Here is a 26,467-nt window from a genome sequence, read left to right on the forward strand (position 1 = left end):
GTTACAATGATGCTGTAGTGATGTACCATTCAAGTACCTGTTGGTATTCAATACTTGGAAGTTACGTTACTTTTTATTAAGAAAGCCTGATTACTACTTTCAGTATATCTTTTCCATATTACCACTGAAAATGAATGAAGTTAGGGTCATACTTGGACCAGGAAGGAAGGTGAAGAGAGCAGTTATACATGTGAATAGAATGAGTTACTGCTTGGTCCTGTTCATGAGTTGATACAGGGTTCTGGATTTGAAGTATCCACCTAAGTAGTTTTCTCTACCTATCTCAATTTCCCACAGCTCCTTGAAAACTTCCTTGATTGTTTGGTCAAGAAAGGAGACCTCCAGAGTAACTGTGTAAGGAGACAATCACAAAAAAGTTCCCCACTACCCTGTCACAAACCAGAGCACTTTTCTGGTTAACACACTGCGAAAACCATTTCATTCTCCCAGGCTCCAGTGCTGCCAGCTTTTCAGACTCAGAGACATGCCCCATAGTTCTCCTGTTGCCCTCAGAGTACGTATTGCAGCGCTAGTAAGTGCAGAGGCATTCCAGTATCCTGGTTTGAAGGTTCACAGCCCCATAAAAGTGTAACCTTGATGCATATCATCAGCTCCCTTAATATCACCTCAAGCAAAGTCAGCCTAAGCAAATGGGAGTATTTTATTTACAGAAGCCAAAATACACCACTCAATTAGAAAAGTGACTGAGAAGAGAGGACATTTACTGTGCTTATCCTGTGCTGAAATCCACAAGGCCTCTTTGCCTTTCCCAGTACCCAACCTAACGGACAGTACCTAACAGACAGGACCTGTTATCTTCAGCTCTGCAGTCCAAGGACTGGGTTATAGTGCTTATTTGTCCATGCATTTGTTTCCTTTCCCTTCTCTGGATGCACTGATGTTCCTTCAGTAGGCCAGAAGCAATCACCTTCTTACTTAACTGAACTATTCACAAACTTGCTTCATTCAGGAATATAAAGTTTTTCCACTTCTTCAGGTATTGTTCAAACCTCTTCACTAAGCCCTTCCCTACACTGAACCCGGAGTTCCATGTAAACACACAACTTGAAAACCATAATTTACATAAATGTATGCATAGCAAGTAATGCTGGGCTATTGTACTGTCTCACTGTGTGCTACTTCCATTAATAGTAATATTTTACTGAATATGGTGTATTAAATGATGTAGCAGGAAAAGAAATGTGTATAAGCTAAACTTGGGTGTAGAGCACTGCATGGTCAAAGAGTAAAATCTGAATTGAGACAATGAGGGGGTTCATCTTCTTGCTTATATTTTCTGCCAGTTTCAGTGAAGATCCCTTACTTTTTACTGGGCAAAGAAACCAAGCATAAAGACTGTTTGCAAGGAAAGGAATCTAGAGCAGAGGCAGGCCTAAGATGGAAAAAAATACAGACAGAAAATACGGAAACATGGAGAAGGATAATTACTGGAAGTAAAAAAGTGGTTGTAAGTCAGTCTCCTTACAGCTAGGCAAGGTTGTTCAGCTGATTAGCGCTGTGAAAAACTAACTTACACATAGAGACAGAATTCTGTGCTACTTCCAGCCCTCATAACATACATATCACAACTCCCAAATGTATGGGTTTGTAAGTTGTCCAGTCTGTCTTTTTAATTCCAGCTGACCACCTGCTTCTCCACAATTTTTTAATCCTGGTAATAAATTGTTCAGTGTCTACATCTGGTCATCTCCCAGACAGTCATACACAAAGAAAGAATTTATGGGACAATCCCATAGCCTCAGGAGCAGAGTGTGAGAGGGCTTTGGAAGGCACGTACACCCAAAATATTGGGCCAACAGTACTGGTGACAGTTCTGTTTCATGTCTTTATCAACAATCTGGATGAGGGGACTGAGTGCACCCTTAGTGAGTTTGCAGATGACACCAAGGTGGGTGGGAGTGTTGATCTGCCTGACGGCAGGAGGGCTCTGCAGAGGGCTCTGGACAGGCTGGACCAATGGGCCAAGGCCAGTTGTGTGAGGTTCAGCAAGGCTCAGTGCTGGGTCCTGCACTTGGGTCACAACCACCCCACACAGCGCTACAGGCTGGGGGCAGAGCGACAGGAAAGCTGCCTGGTGGGAAAGGGCCTGGGGGTGCTGGCTGACAGCCGGCTGAGCATGAGCCAGCAGTGTGCCCAGGTGGCCAAGAAGACCAATAGCACCCTGGCTTGTATCAGAAATAATGTGACCACCAGGACTAGGGAAGTGATTGTCTGCCTGTACTTGGCATGGTGAGGTGACACCTCGAAGACTGACTCCAGTTTTGGGCCTCTCATTACAAGAAAGACTTTGAGGTGCTGGAGGGTGTCCACAGAAGAGCAATGAAGCTGGTGAAGGGTCTATAGTACAAGTCCTGTGAGGAGCGGCTGAGGACTGGGGTTGTTTAGTCTGGAGAAAAGGAGGCTCAGGAGGGACCTTATCGCTCTTTACAACTACCTGAAAGGCGGCTGTGGGCAGGGGGGTGTTGGTCTCTTCTCCCAGGTAAGAAGCTATAAGACAAGAGGAAACTTCCTCAAATTGCACCAGGGGAGGTTTAGATTGTATACTAGGAAAAATTTCTTCACTGAAAGGATTGTCAAGCACTGGAACAGGCTGCCCAGGGAAGCGGTTGAGTCACCGTCCCTGGAGGTATTTAAAAGGCATATAGATGTGGTGCTTAGGGACATGGTTTAGTGGTGGACTTGGCAGTGCTAGGTAAATGGTTGGACTTGATGATCTTAAAGGTCTTTTCCAACGTAAAGATTCTATAATTCTATGACTCAATGAAAATTAATCATCCTGGAAAGCAGGGGCAAGTAAGTTAAAGACAAAAGACAAAAAGATATTTTTGCTCTTTTACTTCTTTGCAAAAGATTGGTTTTAATCATATGATGATTCTCAATTTGTCCTCAGTGTCTTTTTATTTCTCCTGCCAGCATTACAAAACATTCAAAGGATGTCTCATGCCATTAGCTTCAAATACTGGTTTTGTTTGTCCCTCAGAAGTCCCAAGTAAGTTTATGAAGATTTCTTTCGGGAAATCTAGTGTGTTTGTTGAAATATTGCTTAAACAGAAGCAAAATAAAACTCCTCTGAAGGGAAATTCTACTTTCTGAAGGAATCTGACTGTATACCCAACCCCAGCTTGGAGGGCAGCTTGAGACCCACAGAGTCTCCTACAAATGTTCGATCAACCAGTTGTTGGCTATGAGTGGTCATTATGAACTCCTTGCACAGGGTGGTGTTTGATGAAATAGAAGAATTTTTCACATTAGTTCGGGAAAGGCAAGAGCTTCCTTCTGTGGCTTGCTTCAGGATACCTGGTAAGATAGTCCAGCACAGCCTTCAACAAATCACAGCCACAGAGAGAAAAAGGGAAAAGGTCCCAGAGTGTGATTCTTTCTGTGACCAGGAAGACATTTATGCCCAACAAAAATAGTGACAAAGAGAGGCTGTTAGCTCAGATACTTTTTTCTAGGATACCATGCTTGGAAGAAGCTCAGATTCAGCATTGTCCTACAGTTTAACCAGGTCCAATTTGCTGTCTAGAAACATCCACAGTGTTTTGCAATACCCAGTATCCTTGTTTTGCAAAGGTTCTTCTTCCAGTCATCTGCAGAGTTGCTGAAAAGATAAACCCTTACATACTAACTTAAAATTTTAGGTGGTAAAGCTACTATTATATTTGCTCTGTAGATGGCAAAAAGGGAGTAGGATTTCTTTGTGAATTATTGCTCTTCTGCCCTTTTCTGGTAAGCTCTTTGCATACACTCTTAAAATAAATGACCCAACTATTCTGTAATTGAGTGCAAAAATTAGGGCTGTACATATCTGATTTTATTAGAAAAGTTCTTTGAAGTGGCAACCTTCGGCTTTGGGAGAAATTCACACCTCTCTTCAGTAGCCTGAAACAGTGTCTCAAGCAATGTAACATTCAAAAATTTCTCTTAGCAGCTACTGGGGGTTGTATAATTGTTATTACTTTTGTGTGAAGGCTTCAATCTCAACACATAAATATGTCTTTGGGATCCAGTAACTTAAATTTCAAAGGTCAAATCATCTGGGATTTGGACACTTCTGCTTTAGCCTTGTTCTCTCTTGCTCCCCCGGAGATAGGCAGTCTGTTTCTCTTGGACAGATCCATACCTCCAAAATACTCACTTCAAAGGTGTGAGTCTGCAGCCAGTCTGGTGAAAGTAACCTGTCATGCATGTTTTCTGTGACTTAGTTGACACTGATTATGTTTTCTATTCATCTTTTACTGGATTTTGACAGTTCTAAACTTGAGAAAGCACCTAGCCTAAGGGCAGAAGAGTGGGACTGTAGATCATATGCGTTCTTGGATGAAGTGCTGAAAAGTGTTTCAGACAGAAGGGATTAGTGTAACCAATATCTTTTTATTGCAGAAATTGTGTGAATTCTTCTGAGAAAAGACCCAGTCTAAAACAATGCTCTCTGACATCAATCTTAAAGTTCTTTTTAAGGCCACATCAGCTAATTGTTTTATTATTTTGGCTCACTCAAAATCATGGTACCGAAATGAGGGTTATTTTTCCCAGACTTCTGATTTTTACTTTTAACTGCATCTTAAATACAGATTCTCAACAGCATTCATTATAAATGGTATGATGAATTTATTTGGGACCTGACTATTAACAGTCATCATAACTGTTTGTGTTACAGGTTGCAGTTCCAGTCAGGATCACAGCCTCTTTGTGCTTTACCTAGTGTCAGGTGACAGTTCTTGTGTCTGCCTGGTTCCTTTAGGCCATTGCTATGTATGAGTCACAGCTAAGACCCACGAATGAGACCTGAATAATCCCTGTAGAGATCTGTGTTGAGGGACTGTGTTAAACTGAACACCACATCTAAGGGCATTACAGTGTAAGTACATGTCATAACTCAGAGGCTATATCGAACAGTGATCTCCTACTCTTACTACGTGTTAGTCTCACTGTCCAGCTAGCTGATATGATGAATATTTTAAGTACTTCTAAGCAGTAGAGACCGGATAGTATATATCAAAACAACGGTACTTGTCGATTAAGTCATCCAGAGAATATAAACTTTTATATATTATGAAATATAAATATATAGTTAGTTAATGTCCATCTGCAAGCGAGGCTTCTCTGGAAAGCTGATGAAGACAATAAGGCAGAATCATCTACCTCCATTAATCAAGCATCCAAGAAGGAGAAATGGCAAGCTTGATAGGAAGTCTGAGATTCCCATATTCATACTTTGCATGAATAAAAACATGCTATAGAAGCTGTTTGCTTAGTGTCAGAAGCTCAAACAAGGATAAAAATCCATACTGACATCATAAATACCAGAAAAGGTCAACAGTGATTTTGGTGCAGGATCAAGTGCCCACAGCTGAAGAGGGATTGGCACATAGTCAATCCCAAACTTAAAATTTGCAAACACTCAGTATGTGGGTGCTTTGGCATCTTGCTCTGCAGAATGCTAGAGGTAGTAATCTAGGTTCATGCTATTTTTGCAGCTTCTTCAGGAAAAAGAGCAAACAAACAAAAAAAAATCACAACCATCACAAAATTCAACATTTTGTGTAGGTGGTTTAGTAATGATATTCCTACAAGAGCTATTATGCATAAGGTTGTAATATCAAATGCATGCATAACTTTTCATTTGTGTGTGCATTTAGTGTGCCAGAAAGTGAGATGCTGATGGCACCAGTGAGAGGCAGACTCAGCAGGTGCTGTATAAATTTCCCTGAATTTGGCTCTATCAGTGAAGCCTCATTTTAATAATCTATACCAGTCATAGACCTAGGCTTTTCTTCTGCAAAGACTGTACTTATCATAGGTGTGCTCTTCTTGTGATGATGCAAAATATTCAGTTGTTGCCAGTGTTAAAATTTAAAATTCATTTTCACCTATGGCTGAAGCCAGGATTTGATCCACAGAATTGATTCTGGGCAGATTCTGTAGTTCAGTCTGTCAGTTTACACTGAGTAAATCATTAAAGCTTCCATGGATCATTTTGAGACAGGATCTCCATGGGCTGACACAGTCTTTGTGTTAAGTCCTGCAGAGATCTTTCTGGTCAGTACAATAGGCTTTCTTTTTTTACTAATCAAGAGGAAGACCTTAGCAATATGTACCTTAGTGTGTAAAAGTCCATGGTATGAGTCAGTCTTTTTGTAAAGGAAACAGGATCACGTTGTAGCAGAGTGCATTAATAAAATTGTCAGGCAGCTATTAAAATAGCTTAAAATTATCTGAATTTTTATAGGTGTCTAAAAAGGCCAAATGGCACTTGTCTTTGCTCATAAAAGGAACATCTGTTAGTTTCTGAAAGACTTGTGTAAGTGTTTAATGGTTAGACTACAGTACATAGCTCATCCTAGGGTTATCCACAAATGAAATATATTTTCTCTTTGAAAAGGTCCCTGTGGAAACTATCTGCTTAAGATTTTCTGTTCCTGATTGTTATATTGCAGTGTTTTCTTCTTTTCTGCTGCAGAAGCTTTGAAGCTTCATTGATAAAGAATGCTATTTGTTAGCTATAGCTGATAGAAATGTTGGGGTGTGTCCGCTGCTCTGTCTCATCATGCTGTTCTTATCACCTGTGTGTGAAACTACAGGACTGAACACCGAGTTATTGTGGTGAAGAGCCAAAGAAAGTAAGGATTTAGGATATTTGGAAAATTGACAAGTTTCTAACTGTGATTGGAGGTTAATTTTGCTGATTTTAATTAGGAGAGGTTCAAGAAAAGACATGGGACTTCCTGATTCTGTGAGTCTAGGGAAAAACACTTCTGTGTCCACAGTTGTCGGATAAGCTGGCCGGCTGGATATTTTGGGGTTTTTTTCCCCTAACTGCATTTTGCTTTGCTATGGCTCCTTTATTGAGGAGGCAGTATGTAAGAAAGTTGACCTCAGTAAATTAGCTCCAGGGGAGAGAGTTTATTACATGGATCAGCATGCGCACATTCTAGTTTACGGATTTTAATGTGACAAGGGACATAATCAGAAAACTCTGATTATGAATTGCTGCCAAAATAGAATAGCTGCAGTTTCTGAAACATCTGTAGTTCTTTTTTAGTTGAATAGTTCTTTGTCTGTTTCTGCCACCAGGCAGAAATATTTAGAGGTGAAAGGCCAACAGTACATAGAAATTCGGTATAACTCATGGTGGGGGAAATTCTAAAATAAAGTAAAATAAAATAAAAGATTTGGGTTCTTTATTTTTCCGTTTTCATTTCCAAGGGATACCCTTTGCTCATGTTTTCAATCTTTTTCCCATGGGGGCTAGGAATGTTTTAATTAAAAATGAAAGCTGAAATTCTTTTTTTATCTCTTGATTCCATAACTGGAGTTTTCAGAACAAAACCCCTCCACATGCTACAAGATTTCTAATAAAATCTTGTTGGCAACGCTGAAATTTTGAGGACTTCTTTCTACCTTCTCAACATCAATCTGGTGCTTTTTCTGCATTATTTTTCTGCAGTCTTCGTTAACCTGCCACTCATTCTACAGCTGTCTTTTTGGCTTAGATGCTATGATGCATCAAACACACAAACTAAACATTGTATGACTCACACAGTGTTAAAGCAAAAAACAGTTTCTGTCTCCTCTGAGCTCTTTCTTCAGGATTTAAAGAGGCTTTAATTCTATTAATCTCAAGTACTCCAACCATGGAGAATGGACCCAGAGCTTTTTGAATCGCCTTGCAAATATTTATTGAGAGAAATCTGGACAGAACACAGCAGCAGTGGGGCAAAGTGCATATCCCCATCTCCCTTTACTATAATAGAAGCTGTGACTTTCCAGAAGCTAGATAATCCAGCTCCCAGAGGGTTCACACTGGGAGAAGGAGCATTTCTGCCTAGTCTGTTTGTTCTTGGCAGAGGAACAGTGCATTTCTGGGAGTGGGATGCCAGTAGACTGTGCTGAAATGAAAAACTATGAGAACAGAGGGTGGGAACAAACTGAGGAAGAAAATAATAATAACCTCCCATCCCAACTAAAAAGGGGAAATCAGTCAGGAGTTGGTGTCCGCCGATAAATGTTTTGGGCTGATCATTTTCTCCTGCAATCTGTTCACCTTCTTTGCAATTATAGACATGCTCCCCCTCAGTACCTCTGGCCCATTGATTCACAACTTGTTAAATATTTTTCTTTAGAGGGCTATGAAAAAAAACCAAACCCCTATGTCTGCCAGTCTTCTTGGGTGGAGCACACACCTACAAGTCCAAGTGCTAATCCCTCTGCCCTGTCACTCTGCGTTCCCTAGATGAAAGTAAAGCAGAGCAAGTGCATGAGCAGGCAGTGAATATGGAGGGAGTGACAACTGTCCATCATTCCAATTAATAATGTGTAATGATGATTCACCTCTGCATGTGTGAAAAAGCCAAGCAGATGAGACACATGGGTCATTCACCTAACAAATGAAGTTTACTCTAAGGCTTGATAGTTATATTACTAGGACTACAGAAAGAATGATATTTAATAGATAGGTTTCCGTGCCTAAGGCCCTCACTCTAATCACATGCAATCTATCAAGCACATATGCTTTTCACAGTTCTCTATGACAGACATTGTAATAACTTGATACTCTGTTTTTTCCCTCTCTGAACCAGGCATATTCTCTGAGGCTACCTTGTTCTGCATTACCAATCCATATTTTCAAGGACCTAAGGCCCCATTTCCAATTACAAAGCTCTCATCTGAGGTTTCACCTTTTTGGTTTCATGCTGCAAATTATGTCTGTAATACTGTCCTTGGCAGCACATGTATTTGCATAGGGTAGAGTGGCACAGAGAATATCTATCTCACAGGCTCAAGCTGGAAGGTAGAATGTATTGCCCAGAGGTCAATGGTATGATTGCCCCATCAGCAGGATAAGTGCATGATATTGCTTTCTGCACAACCAAGGAAAAGGGAAAAGAGTGTACAAAATTAAACCCATTTATTATTTAACTGGACTAAGGCTGTGTACAAATGCACCATAAGCAAAAACTGGGTACAGTTACGTGAACTAAGTTAGACTTGTAAATGAATAATCAGTCCAGTTTTGTGGAAACAGTAGAAGCCTCACAGGTTTCATTTTTCTAAGCAATCTACAACATCAGGGATATTTGAACCCCTTGTTTTAACCCTCAACCTAAAAGAAAGAATCAGGTGCGTCTGTAATGGCCCACTTCAGTCTGCATCTCCCAAGTGTCTTTATTTTACCTAAATCTCGAGCTTGCTCTACTTTGTGTTGTTTGTGGTGATCTCTAGCTTGCATTCATCATGGGCCAGGCAGTTCAATTAAATGAAGAATCTTTGTCTCCCTCTGACCCTTTCCTCAAGGTAAATCTTTTTTGTGCTTTGAGGCACTGCTAAACAACAAAAAAAAAATTGTCCTAACCCTTCCACATACTAAGAGGTGATTGATAAATACACAGTAAAACTTAGGGACCAAGTGTGTCCACAGCTTTTCTGTATTTTTATTTTATTTCCTGCATTTAGTCGCAGTAGTATTCATAGTTTGTGCCTGAGTTTCACGTGTGGTGATCTGTAACACTCTCCATTGCACAAGAGCTGGTCCTGTAAAGAATTTGAACCCAAAGTGCAAAATTCATAGCTGCAGTAAATGGTGTGCCAGTTCCTGTCAGGAAAAGAGATGCACATTTGACATTTTCTGGTGAAGACCCAGGCCAATCCGTATTTCCTTTGCACTGCCTGAACACTTAAAAGGATCTCAAGACCTAAACTGATGCTTTCTGCTTGGGTATACAATGAGCCCTGCGTCAGCTGCTTCTGGTCCTTGTGGTTCTGGGATTCAGTCTGAATCTGGGACTGAACATATTGGCAGAACAGCTTCTTGAGAGCCATTAGCTACTGGCACAACTAAGTGAAACCCTGAAGCTACTTATGTCTGTGTTTGGGGATATGATGTTTTTTTCTGTCTGCTTAGGGACTGAGGGAGCTGTCAAATGAATGCTATTCTGATACACCAAGAGAATTTGTTTCATGGAAGCAGAGGTGGAGGATTATAGCAAAGGAGGTGTTATAGCATTCAGCGGTGCTGTTGACAGATGGACCAGACAGTGAACCATCCCAGGGCTGAGGACCTAGCACATGCTTACTGCTTCTGCAACATGTGACTTTGAGCAGGACCAAAGCCCTACAGTGAAGTGAGCCATCGTACTTTTTCTCATATGAAATTGTCCTTGGCTGACTCGATGCTGCCACTCTTCTGTCATCAGCACAAAATGTCTGCCAGTTTATGCTCACAGCAACTTCCTGAAATGCACATCACCTCTGATACTGGCTTGGGATCTCCTGAACTTCATTAATTCATGGCATTACCATGTCTACTTGCATCTTATGTTTAATAGACAGTAATAATAATTCCTTCCTGCATGCTTCAGGATATGATTATTGCAGGTGCCAAGTGGTATTCTGTAGAGCTGTCTACAGGCTTTTTGCCAACCTGCTTCAGAATTATATTGGCACCGTTTTTTGCAGTATTTGGAGATTCAGGCACTTGCCCATAGCACTAAGAAATGATGATCTGAATATTGTTACACTGGTGTCCTAAAATCTTGAGAGAACACATCTCAGATGGTATAAACAAGCTTTGCAAAACATTGGAGTGAACAGGATGATTCTGACTTGTATCAGTAAAGGAGTCTAGCTCCTATATTCCCTGATTTACATAAACATTCCCGCTTTGACAGCTTCTTTAATTGGCTAACTAAAAAAAGATGTGAATAGTTGGACGAGCAATCTTGAAATATACTCTCCTTTCAACTCTAGACCCCTGGTGTGTGTCACAAGTTAAAAAGACTTGAATGACCTCAGCCAGGTCTGACATGCACAAAGGCTGAAGTGCATAAGCAGGGCAGCAAAGGAATGCACTGCTGGGGTACAAGTTTTGAGGCACCTCGGCAGAATTAGAAGAGGATTTTGAGTTTGCACACTGTCAGTTCCATTCTCATGATCATGTAATTCTTTCAAAGATAATAATAGGAAATGGACATAACTGGTAGGTAAATGAGAAAACGGTGTGGAGATGGAAAGTGGGAGTGAATATAGAGGATACTGAGCAGAAAAGAAAGAATAGGAAAAGGGAGAAGCAGCAACACATCCCAAGTTAGTCAAAATTAAAATTTATCTTGAAACCTATCTGATATTAGCTAAAGACAACATATATTATGGTAAATTTCTGTGAAGCTATATAGAAGCAAGTCTATGTATCTAGAAATTTTCTGCATTTTCTTGGCAGCAGCATCTGACTATAAGAAAAAGCTTGCCAGGGAAATAATGAAGTACACAGTAGCATTAAGGAGCTAACCCAGCATTTAATTCAGTGTAGTTTTGTCCCGTGCCTCCTGAGAGGAGGGTAGCACAGACATCCCCGCTTGGCTGCAGTCAGCAGTTAGACCTACTGTCGATGTTACCACTTTTTTATTTGCTTTGCTCTGTGGTGCAAGTGCTCTGCTTGTAGACACATGTTTTTAGTCCTTGTTTCTAAGAGAGTGGTAAGAAGGCTCTGCACACCTCCATGAAGCCAAGTGGTTTTCTTCCTCTTCCCAAAGAGTTTTGATCACTCTAACACCCAGTCTAATCTTTGTGTGGGGTAGAACGACTGAGAATGATTTATAAAATTGAGAAGAGCAGTGATGGAGCTCCATTTTTGTGATTCTTTTTTTTTTTTTTTGCTTTGGTTTTATGCTTTTAAAGGTTTAGTTGCCATAACAACCCAAAGCAGTCCTGTATTACCATAGAAACATGCTGTTGTGGGTGACAGTTTTTATGAGAATCTTTTTTTTTTTTTACCTCCTCTTCACATAAGTGTATTTAACACTGGCCTTTTTGCAGGTATATCACAGTACGCTACAGGGGTTCCATAAAGTGTCTGAATGATGTAATAAACAACAAAAATGAAGCATATACTTAAATCCAAGAAGAAAATCTGGGGTCATGGTTGAGTGAGAACAAAGAAAAAGTAGATTCCTGTTGCTTAACTTGGAGGTCAGAAGTATTGAGCTTAGGGCAGGGCTAGCTAATCAGTCCACACGAGTAAATACTCAAAAACACAGCAAAACAGGAGTTAAGGTTTAGATTATATACCAGGGAGTTAGCATAAAAACAACTTGTTGTGATAGTTGTAGATGGGACTACTTAACGTTCTCTGCGTGGGGCTGCTCCTTGAGACTATTCAGGGGCTGAAGTGAGAGCTGCCAAGGCAGGCAGCCGCCTTACAAAGCACAGCTTAGTGCTGAGAGCAGGTTCCAGCTGCATACTGATCGCCTGTGAGCTTCAGGGTGTTGGCTGTGACCTGTCAAGACCTAAATTATTTGGGATCCATCTGTATTGAGGAGTTTCCCTCTCCCTGTGTGATATCTTTAACAGCTGTGCTCTGCAAAGTCTCTGGGTTCATGAAGAATGGTAATAGAGCTTTTCCTTCTACAAATCTGCATCTCCGTCTGCTCGTTACTGGGCTCTCATAGAGCAGTGGTCTGCTGGAGCATATCAGCTCTCCTAACTTCTGATAGATTACTGTGCGTCTTTACTATCAGACTTCAAACTGAAGTTATGGACTAGTCGCAGACCGTTTACTGTGTCCCAGCAAACCATTGTAGTACAGAGTATGCTATTACAGTTCATAATTATATGACAGACCACACAACTTACTTGGAAAGGGTATAGACAAGTATAGCCACCCAGCTGTGGAGATGTCATTGATCAGTATTTTTATGGAGAGGCACAGGTCTATCGGTTTCCTGTAATCAGTTGCATCAATGATGAAAAAAACTTTGTTCCAGATATGCATGTTTTAAAGAACATAAAAGCTTCCAGCTAGGATTTTGGCAAGAGTTCCCCTTTCCAAGGTCAAGCAGGCAGCAGGGAATGCCATATAGTTCAGACATGGTTTATGGTTACTAACCCCTCTGTGAGCCTAACCAAGTCTGCTTCCTCTCATTTGACCCTCAGTTCTCCAGGCTCCATTCTGGATTTCCCAGGCCTACCTGCAAGTGATAATTAGTGGGAAACAGGATTTCCTTCCCGCTTTCTGAATGCCTCCCTCTAACCTGTTCAGTCTTGACATCCTAGGATGCTCCTTATCTTTTGGTTTTAGGGTATTGATAATCCTCTCCATGATCTTTTAAGTTTCCAGATGAGACCTGTTCCATCTAATTAATCAAGATTTGCTGGACATGGTTCCCTCCTTGCTCTTCTTCAACTCCTTTCTCCAGTGAAGAAGATTCAAATGAATAAGTCAAAATTAGATGTTGTAAAAGCTTGCTTCTCCTTTTCCTTTACATCCTGGTGACATGTTGACTTCCACTCCATGAAAAAAATTCTAGCAAAACTTCAGAGGGACTTGTATATCACTTTGAAAATAATTCCTGTTTCAGTTAAATTACTGAAGACTGACCACTGTGCAGTGTGATTTCTACTCATTAATCTTACTAACTAGCTACATTCAGTACAAATCCATTCTCTGAACAGTCCGTCTGCCTCTAATGCAGAAAAGGCTGCTGTAGCCTCTTCTTTTTGCCAGTCTTGCTGTAAACTCTGTGGTTCATTAGCTGGGTTTTATATAGCTGGATTAGAAGATCTTAGTTTTCTTAAGAGTTATACTGTGAACAGATGCTCAAAGCTGCCATCTTTTCCATTTGTCTAATAATTAGAAAAACTCACTGTTGAGCAGGAAATATGCATGTGTCTGTCCTTTAAGAGCAATAATATCAAACCAAATAATAGACATACCCTAAGCTTTTTCAAATTGCTGCTACCTTACCCAGTGCTAATTTTAAGACAGCTGTTACCCCTTCTGTAAGCTTTACATTTAATGGAGCCCTCTATATCAACAAACGGTCCTTCCTTAAGTTTCATGACTGATTTTTTTTTTCCTGTCTCTGTGACTGAGATTGCTGTAAGAGGTGAGCTCAGGTAAAGAAGCAAGATTGCATTCCCAGGGAACATATCAGGGATGGATCTAGATCTGGAATATTTACCTGTGCAGAGGGAGAATTTGTGGAGATTTCCTTTTAAAGTGAAGCAAAGGTAAGGAAGACCTGCGGGTTGCAATATGTTCTTCACCAGCCCTGTAACAAGAGTTAGCCTAACCCACTGTATTCCTCTGGGAGTCTCAGTGTACTGGCAATACAGAACATATTATCAGCATTCGCCTGACCTAGCCAGTACAGTCAGTACCATTTAAGTATGGGCGGCAAAAGCTACGCTTGAATATCAGTGTGTTTCAGTGACAATAGTTCTTCATGTGCTTCAGGGCTGTCTTGTCATTGCAGATGTGACACCAATATTTGAGTTGCCTTGTTTTTCACCTTTCTCACGGTTTACAACCCTTTTCCTATCTTCTCATCACCGCGTGTTTTCTATAGAGCATTGAAAACATTAGCAGCCTACACCTGAGGTCCATCTGGAGTTCCTTGCTGGAACGCTGTCTGAACTGGCAAGGCACACTTCACCAGGTATCCGGGTCTGTGCTTTACCTTCCCCTAATAGGCACAAAATTAAGAGGTGCAGAGACTTACTGATGAAGACCACTTTTTAGTGATAGAGTAAATAAAAAACTAGAGATCAAAATGTCATAGCCACCTAGCACTAAGTGGTAATCTGGTATAAATTCACTGATTAATTTTTGTTCCAAAATATTAATCGATTAACTATTCTGAGAAACCTTAGCCTGGATCAGATACCATCTGTCTTTCCATAGTAAGCTTAAAGTCTGTGTTCTGGCTAATGCAATAGAAATGTCATTCTGTGCCCACATTTGACTGTGTATCAGATTTGCTCTGGTGGGTGACTCAGTCATAAACAGATCCTGTGTACTAATGAACATAGAGCTGTCTCTGGAGTGAGGCTTGGACTAACTTGGTTGAAATATATTGCTCTAGGGTACCTTGCTATGTAGCTCTGACTTTCACATTGAAGGCAGATGGGAATGCTAATTTCTTGGGATGAAGCTTGGAAGGCAGAATCTAAAGCAGAATAAATTTTATTTTCGTGATCCCAAGCTATGATTAGTCTTAATTTATCCCTTGGCAGAAAAGGAAGATGTTTAATTATTTCTCTAACAATATATAAGGTCTACAGGTTGTCAAAATTAAGAACTAAAGATTGGGTTAGAAATCTCTGGAAAGTGTGTTGAGACCTGGAGAGCACCTTTCATTATTTTCATCCCCTTGTGACCAGTGCTTGGAAAAGCAATGATAAACTCTGAAGGAAGTTGCAACCAGAGTGCAGAGACAGGAGAGCTGTGATTTAAGGCAGAGGGCTTTGGGGAGCAAAAAAAAAAAGTCATTCTAACATGTCCACCTTTGCAAAAATGTGCTGAGGATATGCTTCCTAAGACATCCAAAATAGCTAGTACTTTTTGTTCTGCTCTCCAGAGAGTGTCTCTGTCTGGTCTAGCTGTCAGGTAAAACATGAGCTTGTTACTAGGAACTTTGTAGCTCTGGTGCCTTGTTCATAGCGGGTCCATTGTCCATCGGCAGAGAGGAGCCAAACTTTTCCAGATGAAGCAGAATGAAGTACTATCACAAATGTATAACTAGCCTGGAAGCTTGAAGCACCTTTACCAATTATGGATACACTTTTCCTGCCTTGCAGGTGGGATTAGGATCTCTCAGCAGTATGTTGAAAGCAATTGAATATCATCCAGCGATTGCCATGAGTGAAGTTGTAAGTAATTAGTACTAATGATACTTATGAGGGAAAACAGGTGTGGCTGAATCATGCTTTTCCCTTATAGACTTACAATATATACAAACTGAAACTATTTATTTAATTATATGTTAGGGTTGTTGCATAGCTTATGCATTTCTAGTGCTGTTGGAGAGGAAGTATATTGAGATAGCAGGATGTTGTAACCATTTCCAATGAGATCTCACCAAAAGTTTAAGGTAATTGTGTAGAATTAATGTACTCAAAAATACTATTTTTCCCCACCGGGGGATCTTGCAAGAATGTGTTGCGTTTCACTAAACCCCCCAGTGTTACTAATGGAGATCTCAAGGGAGACATTTATGAGATTAGGCCAAGATCCTTGTCTCATTTACCATAGACTGAATCCAGAGTAACTCCATTACTATCATTTAAGCTATCCTTGGATTTATATTGGTGAAAACAAGATGAGAATCCAGCTTTTCATTAGAAAACAGTGCATAATTGAGAGGTACTGTGGGGTTTTTTTCCGAAGACATTGGACTTGAGTGTGCAGCAGTCTTCTAGAAGTAATCTTACCATCTATGCACAACATAAAACCAGGAAAACAGTTGATCCAAATGTGTTTTTATCTAAAAAATAAAACCCCATGAAAGCCTGTTAAAATTCAAAACAAAATTAGGGAACCAAACTTTTGGAAACTTTGAAATGTAGATAAATTTGGTGATCATGAAAGAGGAGTTGTGATGGCTTTCATTTAGCTTGGAATAGCGTGGGATTTGTCTGCTTGTGCCTGAGCTCTAGTTTAAGGGTCTCCTTTATTTATTCCACACACTAGAGCCCATGTTACAGTGGCACATTCCTGTTCCTGAAGTGCTATTGCAATGTCAGTGGCTGTTGATAATTACTTACTTGCCAAACTGATGTGGTTCCTTGTTAATCACAAGGAGATTTAGCTACAGGGTGGCAAAAGAAACAGCTAGATTTGTCTGGCTGTACAGTGCTGTTACGGGGGCATTTTAAGTATCTAGTACTGTGCAGATGCTCTACTGTGCCTGTCTACTGTCAGCAATGACCAGAGCTGTTTCTTTCCACATTACTTAAAGTTCAGGCAAGTCTCAGCATTAGAGGAAGGAGGATCTAACTCAAGCAGGGGCTCAGTGCCAAGGTGCCTCACAAGTGAGAAAAGAACCAAGCAGTTCCTGACTCAGTTCCTGTGAAAAGCACAACAGATCATAGCTCTCCCTCTTTATTTTCTAAGAAAGAAAATGTTTTGGTTTCTGTTCTTCAAGCTTATTAACTTGTACTTTTTCCAGGATTATTTTTTTCTTACTTCCCCACCCTCACTGTTACCCCTTCAGGTCTCTCTGTAACATTTTTGGTCTGGTGGTGTGTGCAGTAGGTCTCAATTTTTAATGACACACTTGTAATCAGGGTGCTTTTTACCCCAGTTCCAGTACTGTTAATATTCAATAGGGCAGCCGCAGCTGAAGAGAGCAGAGGATTTTAGTAACATGGTATATCGCAGGTCAGGATTTACGGACCTGGCCAGAGCTCGAAATGAGAAGCATGTATGGCATCAGCACACGTCTCTTGTAGCTGTGAAATAACTGCAGAATTCTGGTTTTATTTTATATGCCATTCCTCCCTTCCCTCTCTTTTTATTTTAAGGTTTAATCCTCTCCTTGAAATTTTCCTAAGTCATGGGTTATTATTTTCATGGCCAATTCAGCCATTCCATTATGAATGCTTCTGCTTTTATGCTAAGTGTCACTGGAAAGGAAGTATCTCTGACCCACCTCCACTGCTCACTAAGTCAACTGCCTTTGAAGTACCTGTAATAAACTTTCTCTGATGGTAAAAAGAAAAGCCTCATTGGTTCCAGCCCGTATTTGGGATGCATCCCTAGTCCACACTCATTCTGCTTCTTTCTTTTTCATGTTTAATTATTGATACACCTTAGATTACCTGTGCAGTCTTATAGTGGTAAGATTTTTTCTGCATTTTCCCGCCCCACCCCTTAACATTTTCAGCCTTTCACTCAAAGCCTGAATCACTTTTACATGATGTACTAGCACTACTGAATCACTTTTACATGATGTACTAGCACTACTAATGTGCTCGCTTTTGCTGAACAGTGTTTGCGCAGCATCAAGGCCTCCTCTGTTTCTCACTCTGCTCCCTGCGCGCCCCCCCCCCCCCCCCCCCCCCCCCCCCCAGTGAATAGATTAGTGGGGGCTGGAAGGAGATACAACTGGGCAGGTGACTCAAACTGACGAAAGGCCTGTTCCATACCATATAACGTCATGCTCAGCAATAAAAGGGAAAAGAGGGAGCTTTAGAGGACTCCTTTGCTTGGGAACTGGATGGGCATCAGTCTACCCACAGGAGAGGCCTTGGCATCACTTGGCTGGGCATCAGTCTACCCACAGGAGAGGCCTTGGCATCACTTGTTTTGTTTTCTTCCCTTTCCTTTTCTTCCACTTACCCTTCACTTACTAAACAATTGATTGTTTGCTTTATCTTGACCCCCAAGTTCTCTTGCTTTTATTTTTCCTTTTGTCTTCCCCCATCCCACTGAGGAGCAAGGGGAGTGAACGATGGACTGTGTGATGTTTATCTGCCCATCCAGGTTAGCACGCAACACAAGCATAAAAAGCTCTACCAGCTAGCTATCAGTTTGGGACCAGTATCTCTTTATCTCTGTTGTATCCTAGCTGGCTGCATGAGCATTTGATGGCTACCAAGGAAATATCACTTCTGTTGCAAAACCCTGGCATCAGGAAAGATACATGTAGCTGTGCTAGAGAAAGTAAAGGTGTCATCATAGCCTTCTGCACACGGGAGAAAAAAAATACAGGGCGAGGAGATACATACGGACCTGAAATACTGACTTTGAAAGGTTAGTTCCCAAGACTTACCTTATCGGGGATAGCCTACTATATAGTTCTTGTTTGTTGTCTGGCCCATTAATGTTACACTTCCTTGCTTTTCATAGCAGGCATAAAAAGCTTGCTCTTAGAAAAAAGCAGAAGAGCAAGTTCTTCCCATTACTACTTCTAGAATATGCAAAACTAGTAAACACCTCCAAGGTATAGTGAGTCTCCTGCTGCCTAGCCTCACAGAGGAAGGAAGATATTGAACTGTAGAAACATAATTAATTTACAGGAATTTCATTTTCGATTCTTAGGAGTGTTTCTAACCCCTGCCATAAAGCACAGTGTGTTCAAGAAATTTCACAGTAGGGTCAAAGTTCTTTGGCAAATATTGCAGGGATATTTTGATCCTCTGAACCCAATGCCATTTAGCAGGGCACAAGTGAAAAGCAGTAAGTAGGCAGATCTTAAAAAATCAGGTAGCATTAAATAACAAAAGTGATAGTACAGTTATAATACCGCTCTTTCCCTGACAAATAACAGGAATCAGAGAGTTAGTAACATAAGAAATTACTTTTGCCTTTCAATTGATACTGCTCCAGAATCCTAGCTGGAACACACCTCATTGGAATAGGAGCTATGTCATTTTAGTATATGGGAATTAGGGGATAAATTATCAAATACATACCTCTATGAACAGAATCAGCTCAAAAATAGAGTAACTGATGTCTGGCATAATCAAGCCTCTGCTACCGTGTTTTTGAAAGCTCATGTTCAACCTTCAACACTTCTTTCCCTTTTTTTAACATTGCATAGTAAGCTCCACCCAGTGATGTCAGCAACTGATCTCTCTACTCATTTGGAAGTCTTAAACTGGAGAGTTTAGAATGATGACAATGAGGTGAACCTAAGGTAAAAACCTTGCCTCCTTGCAAGAAGGTTGTTGATTCAAATCCTCCACTGGGATTAAACTTGAACCCTGTGCTGATACCTCCCTTTAGTTCAGGCATGTTCAGTCTTCCAATTAATTATTAAAGCAGGGTCTTTTATTGAAAGTGTCTTCTCTCTCTGCTGTTCAAGGAAACAACTTATCTCGGCTGAAACCACCTTCTTCAACCTGCTCCCTGAGAAAAAAGGAGAAGTATACCCCACCTTTAAGCTATATGCAGAGGCATGTGGCATCAAGGGAGGTTAAACAGCCAGATGTGTGTGGCAGGTAACAGTTGTTAACCTGTCATTTGCCTAGTAGGACATGTGTAACCTGCTGACTTTCCCTGGAAAGGTCTTGGGAAGCTATGGAGAAAAGCCAGAGATGTAATAATAAGTGGTGCAAAGGGGGCATCTCTTTTCACAGTGTTTCCTTTAGCTTTTACCTGCTATGCTTTTATACTGGTAGAATCAGCACTGGGTCTGGGCCCTTAGGAAGAAAAGCCCTTTATCTGCTATCCTGTCAAATCCCTAAATGATGAGCCCTTGCCAGGGAGAGGGAGCCAGTTTGGCCAGTTTTTCAGAAGTGCTCTCATTAAAATTGGTGTGAGTTGTGGGTGTTCTGGCTTCTTTGAGATTCTAGGCTCTCTGAACAGCATTCACACTCTTGTCTTTGCGGGTCTCATTTTTATTCTTTATCCTCCACTCCCTCTCTTTCCCCAGCAATGTAACCCTCATAGGCCACGTGCACCTGAGGAGGAGGAGGGGCAAAAGGTTATCGGTAACCAGCTCAGGAGCCGTTCTGCCTTTCCCAGTCACTATAAATGGGTAGAGAGAAGCCTCCCATTACCAGCCTGCCAAAGCTGTAGCTCCCAGTTCAAGACTATGATTAATGAAATGTGTTTAGCAGTCTCATTTGAGCTTTTAATGGTCTGTTATGCGCATTATGGCTTTCGCATACACTTCAGCATGATTGATAGCCTGTTGGGAGTAGGAAGCAGGGTAGAGGGCTGATTTGAGGTGTACACACCAAACAGAGAGAGAGAAGTGAAAATAGCTTGATAACTTCTGGAAGTGCTGTGTAAATCCTTTAGGATATGTCTCTATGGGGGCCAACACATGCACGTGTACTGGTAACTTGCTGGTTAACTGTGCTAGGAAAGTACTGTGTTGGGCTGATTAGTCCTGCTGAGAAGTGGCAAAAACACACAGTGGCAAAATTCTGCCTTAACATGGTTGTATGGCTTCCGCCACTCAAGCAAGCTGAGATATCTCTGCAAGGCGCTGTAGTATTCCAGGTTCATACACCTTTCCTTTTCTGTGTCTCTCATTCTTTTCTGAGAGCCCTAACATGCTACTGTTCGTCCCTACAGGAGTAGTATGGTAAACACAGCTCCATCCTGAATCAATCAATTTCCCATGTTGTAAGTTTAGTGGGAGGACTGCTGACATGCAGATTGGGATGTTATTTTGCCACTTGTTTTGCCAGCCATGAGCCTGAAGGGAATATGTTGCAGGTGAGAGAACAACCTTCAGGAGTACCTAGCAAGCATCTACAATTTAAACTTAATGACCTTATTTAGTGAAGTACTTAATCATAGGCTGAAGTGTAAAAGCTCATGAGTAGTCTCATTGACTTCAGCAAGATTGAAAATGATGATGCACTGAGATACAGCATTGAGTTAGGGTTGATAACGTCTGAGCCTGTCCTGGCTAATAGATTCAGGGCCAAGTGTTGCTCTCCACCGGCGTCTTCTTTTATCCTCCTCATTGAACAGTATCTGCCAAATGTGGGCTTCCCAAGCGCAAAGGAGAAAATGTGATGTACTAACTTCCTGTTAGCCCTTTGATGTTGAAATTTAAGCTGAAGTTTAAGATCACTGAGTTTAGCATTAGGAAAAAGATGGAGCAGTCAGCAAAATGTCACAGGTGACCATGATGAACTGCTGCTCCCCACTGGCATGTGCTGTGGCAGATGATGCATGCCTGAGGCTACAGAGCTCAATGATCCCTAGAAAAAAAGCTCTTGCCCACAACTCATAAATTTTTAACACTAAAATAGTTTTGTAACTACACTTCAGGAGGTTGTAAGTGTTTGTAGCAGGAGAGTGAAGCTAACTGGAAACTTGCAGCTTCCATAGAAAATGAGTTTTAATCTGGCCTTTTTTGCCCAGTTTATGAGCTCTCACATGTCATAAACTGTTAGTATAATTATTTTGATCAATTTGTTATGAATGTTGGGAATATATTACCTCTGTGTCCATCTGAACATGCAGCTATCAATTTGCTTGTCACCTGTCTACCTATTTGTATCACATAAAAGATGTGAGCTTTGTCATCTATTTATTCATCTTCCTGGGAATGTTCATGAATTATTCTGGTCATTTAATGCATACTAGCTCTGCATTTTGTGGGTAACTGTTCTTGGTAGCAGTAAATCTGTCAGTTTAATTGCTTTCTCTTTAGCCTCAAACTTTTTCTCATTAAGTTGATGAGTAATCATATTATTAAGGATACTAGGGCAGAAAAGTTGTTACTGGTTCTCTTTGAGTTCCTTTATTTAATAAAATGAACTATCTGAGTAATAATCCCTCCCCACTGTTTCCTAAATGGTATTACTTCCTGTTAGGCACATGGGAGCTTCAGCCTGTTTGCTTTTTAATTAAAAGTAAGTTTTCAGCTACCTCTTTCATCATCAGAATTTTCTGTCACCTTCAAATGAAGGCTCTGGCATTGTCTCTTAAATTATTGAGTGCTGGCTGACTGGGGGATTTCAGTTTAGAGTATACATTAATCTTGTTAACTACTCTCATCAAACTGACTGTCCAGCCTGCTAGGGTTCCAGTACTCCTGTTTGTTGTCCTTCCTTTGTTTGTCTACCCACCAATACATATAAAACATGAATATAATCTTTCTGAATGGTTGCTAATTACTGAATTATATATTCTTTGTGTTCCAGCATGTTACAAAATATTTCCCAAGGTCGTGTCTGACATGAATAAGTTGGTGTAGAGAGCTTTTCCTTTGCCACTTGCTTAGCAGAACTTGGAGTTGAAAGCAGCATTGCTGGGGGAGTTACTTCAGACCCTCCGGGAAAACATTATGTATCTGTCTCCTTTTTTTTTTTCTTTCAAATTCTCTGATTTGCAAACGATCTAAAAAATTAATCCTTTAAGCAGAGCTAACTAATTTGCAATCTTAATAACTATTTAGACTCTTGTGTTGAAACAAGAAAAAAGGTTAGTGATTTATGCACATTAATGTTGTGAGTGTATTGGCAAACTTCGTTGCTCGTGAAGTAAGTTGTTAAAAATCCATGGCAGGGTTGAGAATGAGAACAGCAATTCCACCAGCTGGAACAGCAGGAATCTGGGCACTGCTTCCTAGCTCCCCCGCAAACGTGTGCAGGCACCTTACTGCCTGTGCAGCCCTGCGTCCTGTTTGTAGTTTCCTTTCTCCTTCCCACTGTCTTGCCTAGTTGTCACAAGTTGTGGATTTGTACAGCACCTAGCACTGCAGAGCACTGGATAAGATCCCTCTGTACAAATACATTGTCCGTAGGAATAAGTACTTTCTACACTGAGCCCTTTTTACACTGGGAATTCACAGTTCCCTCTGATTTACCTCACGTTTAGTCGCAGTGGAAGAGTTGTGCAAGATTTACTGTGAATACGTGAAGTTGTAGCTGTCTGGTTTCATTGTGGTTGCTCAGATGCTATTGTGTGTATTCATGAATGATAACTGTCGGACACTTTAGAGGGCATATACTGTCTTCTGAGAATTTTAACATTTAATGCCACACATGATTCTGGTACTTTCTTCTCACAGAGTTTCTTCCCATGAAAATATCAAATTAGATGTACTCTCACAGCAATCGAGCAGCAATTTACACATCCTGCTATGCCATCGTGGTATCATTTCAAAAATAGTGGTTGGAACCCTTTGCATTTGAGAAAGTTGTTAGTTTTAATTTAGCTTGCTCTTCTGAGGAGCTAAACTTGGGCTGCTGTGGATTAGAATTCATGAAGCCCAGTTTTCTCAAATGGCAAAGCTTCTCCTACACAGCCGCGTGCTCTATGGAGCATGCCTTGGCCAGAGGGTGCTTGCCAACAATCCTGTTCTTGGTCTGACAGCTTTCGTCACCAACTTGCCCAGAATGGGAATGTGGGAAGTTGTTAATCAGCAGCAAGGCCAACAGCGGGTGTTTTTATGACAAAATATATGAAAAAAACTTCATTCTTCTGTAGCATAAGTTGAGCAAGCCAAATTCTGACCTGCTACGAGTTGGAATGGCCCCATTTGATATAAAAGGAGTCATACCTGCTTATCGTATCTCTATATTGATTCCTTCAAGTCAGTGTGTGTAAATGGAGGGTCTTTTTTTCCCTGTTAATGCTGTCTCACACCACTGAATCCATTTTATCAGGAACCACAACAGCTGCTATTGCTGACATCTCAGTAGCCACCCTGGAGTATATTTTATTCAGCAGCCCTTCAAAGCCAGCAGTGCTGTTTCGAGGGCTTGATGGTGCTGGTGTTCACTGGAGCACCCTTCACAGACAGCATTCAAGGACACAGGTGCCTGTGCACATCAAATTTTAATCCAGAGACAGGTACATGCAATATATTTCCATTGCTCAAGTATGGTCTACAGTACAAATTGAAGTTGATAAATGGAAACAAACCTGAGAAGAGAGCAAATTCCTTGTGCAGAGAGACAAGGACCAGAGATTTTGTAGTGTCAAATCTAGACAGAACTTAATGATCAAAGCTGCTGCAATATGCCCGTAAAGTGGTATATTCTACAGAAAATTCCACTATAAACAAAATGAAAAATCATTGAACTAAGTTATGGTACTGAACTATGTCCAAAGTTATGAATCAAATCAGTCAGTCTTCAAAAAAGAGATCGACATATTCTGAAAATCTCCATTACGCACAATAACCTTAAAATCTTTTTCATGAGCCTCTGTGGTTATCAGCTCCCAAGCAGATTCAACTGTACCATTTTGGACTTTTTTCTTAGACTCTGTCTTCCTTTAATTACTGATTAGCCTAACCAAAGCAAGTGTATATAAAGGAGGACTGGGTTTTTTCTCCCATTTCCAGTCAAGTATGACCCAATTACCAGTCTCATTCAGGAATGTATCTCAATCTGTCACCATGGAAATCATTTGATGTCACAAATGTGAGATTGTAGAATCAGTTAATATGTCAGGCAGGTAGACCACACTAATTACAAAGGAGAAAAATTAAATTTAACACACATATTTATTGACAGTAAGTAATGATGGGAGAGGAAATTAAGCAGCAGCTCATGATTGTTAAGTAGTCCAGAAGAAATACATCAGACTTCTTATGAAAGCTGCTGTAGGTGTTTAAATCATTTTTGGATTATACTGTGGACACATTTTAATATGTGCAGTTCTCATATACCTTATAGCTTACTTCAGACCTCCACTCTATAATCCTTATATAGAATTCAATTCATTCTCATTAACAAGTCCATATGCTTGTTTCCCTTTTTTCCCACATGGGTACATGATACAGTTGCAGGCGTATTTATTGTGTTTTTCTCATTCACAGTGACTTACTGGTAGAGTATATCCAGAAATAATTAGAATTATTAAAAGAAGCTGCTACCTTTGTAACATAATTCAGCAGTGTTCATCTAGTCTCTGGTACATAGGCACATGTGCATGTGTATAGTGGTGTGATCCAAAGCTCACTAAAATTACTGAATGTCAGTTCATGGGTTTTATTGCACATATATTCACGTAGACTTTCCATTTAATGGCTGTTCACATAGAACATTTGTTACCTAGTTTTGCTGTTCTTGAGAAGAATACATATGCTGTTTCCCAAACAATAGAGTTGGGAAGAAATAATAATAATAATAATAAAAAATTATAATATTTGTTTCATGTAGCTGTATTTTACCTTCCATACAGCAGAGGGAATAATAAAGTTTAACTGGAGGTACGTTTTCCCTCTGAGCTGTCATTTAAAGGGACTCTGACAGGTTTTGTTAAACCTAAAAATCAATTCACAGTATTTTTTTACTTGGTGTATCTGTAATGATTTTGCACAATATTTTTTTTCTACTTTTTGTTATGACTTACAATTAAAAGAAACAACCAGAAGGATTGACTTACTTTCTGCAATAAAGAGTCGAATCCAGTATGAAAAATGGCAACACCTCTATCTACCAAAGGGAGATATTAAGGATTTGCATTCATAACCAACTCAGTTCTTCCTCACTGGGTTGTCTTCCGGCCAAGATACTACTCCAAATAACAAGAAATAGCTTGAAGTCCTTCCATCCTAGTTGACAGTGGGTAGAAAATTAAGTCCAAATCCTTGCATTTTATCCACCAACTAGATTATTTCATTAAATTCTGCAGCCAAATGGAGGCAAACCAAGCTCAGATGGTCATTTCTTAGAACAGTTTGTTAAATGTGACTTCCAAAAACATTTTCATGGAAGCAAAGAAATTTCTTTCTGCCCCAGCTCAGCCACAACTTCACATGTTCTTCAATACAGTCCATAAAACTCTATGTATGCATCTCTCAATTCTCCTGTCCTAGGCTAGCTGTGTCTCACAGTTGCTGATGTGGGCAGCGCGAGAGGCAGAGGATGTTTCGGACCTACTGACAACTGAGAAACTCTATCCATAATGTTGGTTCTCCCTTCTGATACTTCAGAAGAATAAATCACAGGAGGAAGAGCTATGTCTTAAATTTGGGTATTTTCCCCCTTTGTTATTCTCAGGGGTCAAAAAATCCTTTGTTCTACAGACGCTGTGTCTTTTCTTAAATAGAAAGCATTTCCTTACTTCCCACTATTGTCTGTCTGTGTAAAACAAAAAATGACAATCCCTTTTCTCTCTCACTATGTTAGCAGACTGCTAATGTTTAGTAAGAGCTCACCCAAGAGACTGACAACTTTACATTAAGGAGAATTCCTGTGTGTAAGCTGCTCAGACCAGGGAGGGGCAGTGCCTTTCTGGTCT

The 26,467-nt window shown here is 40.5% G+C and overlaps 1 protein-coding gene across 3 annotated transcripts in view; it reads left to right on the top strand.

The window, feature by feature from the left end:
- The window catches only part of LARGE1 (LARGE xylosyl- and glucuronyltransferase 1), a 286,245-nt gene that overhangs the window by 180,287 nt on the left and 79,491 nt on the right, over positions 1–26,467 (top strand). The gene's annotated exons all lie outside the window — the stretch shown is intronic.

This window comes from Falco peregrinus, chromosome 6, assembly GCF_023634155.1.
Source record: "Falco peregrinus isolate bFalPer1 chromosome 6, bFalPer1.pri, whole genome shotgun sequence".
NCBI classification, from domain to species: Eukaryota; Metazoa; Chordata; class Aves; order Falconiformes; family Falconidae; genus Falco; species Falco peregrinus.